This window comes from Phyllostomus hastatus, unplaced genomic scaffold (assembly GCF_019186645.2).
Source record: "Phyllostomus hastatus isolate PE091 unplaced genomic scaffold, TTU_PhHast_1.1 phas_scaffold_317, whole genome shotgun sequence".
NCBI classification, from domain to species: domain Eukaryota; kingdom Metazoa; phylum Chordata; class Mammalia; order Chiroptera; family Phyllostomidae; genus Phyllostomus; species Phyllostomus hastatus.
The window spans coordinates 5,043,833-5,046,413 of record NW_025334023.1 but is presented as its reverse complement, the minus strand read 5'-3'; positions in this window follow the sequence as shown (position 1 = coordinate 5,046,413).

The following is a 2,581-nucleotide window of genomic DNA, read 5'->3' as shown; positions in this document are numbered from 1 at the left end:
CTGAGGTCTCTGATTTTTCCAAACCCTTCCCTAGATCTGATCTTACCGGATCTTCACAGTAGCCCTGCTGCAGTGATGTAGGGTAGGGACCTGCACCCTGGTAGGCCAATGAGGAAGCTGAGGTCCTAAGGGGAGAAGTGGCTTACTCAAGGTCACTTCAGAACATTTCATGGAGACCAGGAACTGTTTCCTTTCTTGCTTACATTCTCTCCTCAGCTCCTTCCACCCGACCCATTTTCCTTAGGGCTGCAGGAGCAAAGCCGGGATTCCTGCTGGGAACTGAGGGATTTTGGAGGCCTAGAAGTAGTTCTGCGCAGTGAGGTATGTGGGCAGAGTGCATGCAGACCCCACTGTGTGTGTGTGGGGGGGAGGGCGGCGGTGGGGGGCGGTGATTATGGCTCCCAGAGGACCCTGGAGCAGGTTTGGCACTGAGAGCTCCCCAAGTCTCCTTTCCACTCCCTACTCCTGGAAGGGGGATCCAGATGACCCCCTGTGTCTAGATAGCTCCAGCCAAACCAGCAGAGTGCTCTATGATGGCAGACACTCAGTAATCAATCACCTATTGAAGTTACTGTGTGACCTTAGGTGTGTCACCCAACTTCTCTGGGTTTCAGGGTCTGGAACTAGAAAATTAGAAGCTTGGGTTCTATCCCTAGGCTCTAGGGACAGGGAAAGAATAGCTGTTTCCCAAATTCTACAGTTCTGTTAAAGTGTATCTGATAGGGGGCTTAGGAGTTGGAAAATTTTAGTTTAAGATAAATAGTTATAAGCCTAACGAGTAATGCATATGTTAAAGCTTTTGTTTCAGAAACTACAGACAAGGCCCATCCTGGCTCCTGGGAAAACAGCCAACCTCCTGGGGCACTGCTAAAGACCACCTCCTGGGGGCAAGTGGAGGCATCCAGGCCTTTGTGTTCCAGAGAGAGAGAGATGACCACTACCCCTGGGAACAGCTAACTGCCCAGGACAGGAATGTTGCAGCTTCTGAATCTCAAAGCCCTCACTGCACCTTGTTTATTCCCTGTTATAAAAAGTCTGGCCTGGAAAGAGAAGGGAAGATGGTCTGTTAGGGCACAAACCCACCATCTTCTCAGATTGCCGACCCTCTGAATAAAGCGCCCCTAAAGACTCAATCGCTTACTGGGTTTGGTGGTAACAGGCAGCCCGAACGCCAGTGTCTTTTCTGGTTTCATATCTTCTTCAGTGAAATGTCTATTCATGGGTTCCCCCCCGCTATTTTCTACTCGAGGTGTTTGTCCTTTTTACCATTGAGATTTGAGAGTTCTTTACATATTTTAGATATAAGTCTGTTGTCAGATATGTGGTTTCTAGCTATTTTATTCCAGTCCGCACCTTGTCTTTTCATTCTCTTCATGGGGTCTCTCACAGGGCAAAAATGAACATTCTGATGAGGTCCAGTTTTTCAGTTTTGTCTTCTATGGCTTGTGCTTTTGATAGCAAGTCTAAACATCTCTTTGCTTTGCCTTTGATCTTGAAGATTTTATCTTGTTTTCTTATTCCCAAAAGTTGCATAATTTTACGTGTTACTTTTAAGTCTGTGATCCATTTTGAGTTAATTCTCTATAACATGAAGTTTGGATCAAGGATTGGTTTTTTGTTTTTGCCTATGTGCTGCTTCATTTTTAACAGTTGGCCAGTGTTCTCTCCTTAGACACGGGAGGGGTTACTTAAGTAGCTACCCTATTGATGAACCTTTAGATTGTTTTCAATATTTGTGCTATTGAGCAATAAATGAGCAATAAATACCCTTGTAGCTAAGTCTTTTACTTCTCCATGATTGTTTCCTAAGAAATGGATTTCAAAAGTGGAATTTCTATGGCAATTTATAGGGCTTTGGGTGCACATTAACAAACTGCTGTTCAGCAAAGCTTCTGCTGGTGATGTCTCTCTTAAGCCGGGCCTGAGACAGCCTGGTTTCCCACCCCTTTCTCCAGGGACGGATCGTCTCCTAGAAACAAAACGAAACAGTATGAGTGGGATCTCCACAGTGTTTTAATCATATTTTTTGATCACTTAAGGCAGTTTTGGGGGGCTGACAAAGGGCAGTTCTGTGCTCCCCTGTCTTTTCCTCCCTCCCCATCTGTGCCTTCCCTCTCACCCACCCTCACCGGCCAGGGGACCAGGATCAGAGTTCACACTCCTCTCCGTCACTGGGTGCATGGCCCTGAACAGACCACGTGCCTCCTCCCTGGGCCTCGGTCTCCTCTTCAGTAAAAAGAGCTAACAAGGCCGTCCTAGCTCCTCCCAAGATTTCTGTGCAGATCAGACCATATATATCATGGATATGCAATTGCTTTGAAACATCACATGCCATTTAGATGCTAGATAGCCACTACTAATTTTATTTTTACTTTCAGTTCCTTTTGCTCCATAATTTCTGGCTACACTTTGCACTCATTGTGATTTGTTTCATCAGGGCCCCTGGCTAATTGTCAATGAAATGATGCCCGGATCCTCTCTCGGGTCCAGTTTAGGCCTAATGGCACAGGGGCAGCAGGGAGAGGGCCACAGGGTTTCAGTGCTAGCATGGCACCAGTTCTGCCCAGTCAAAACCGACACG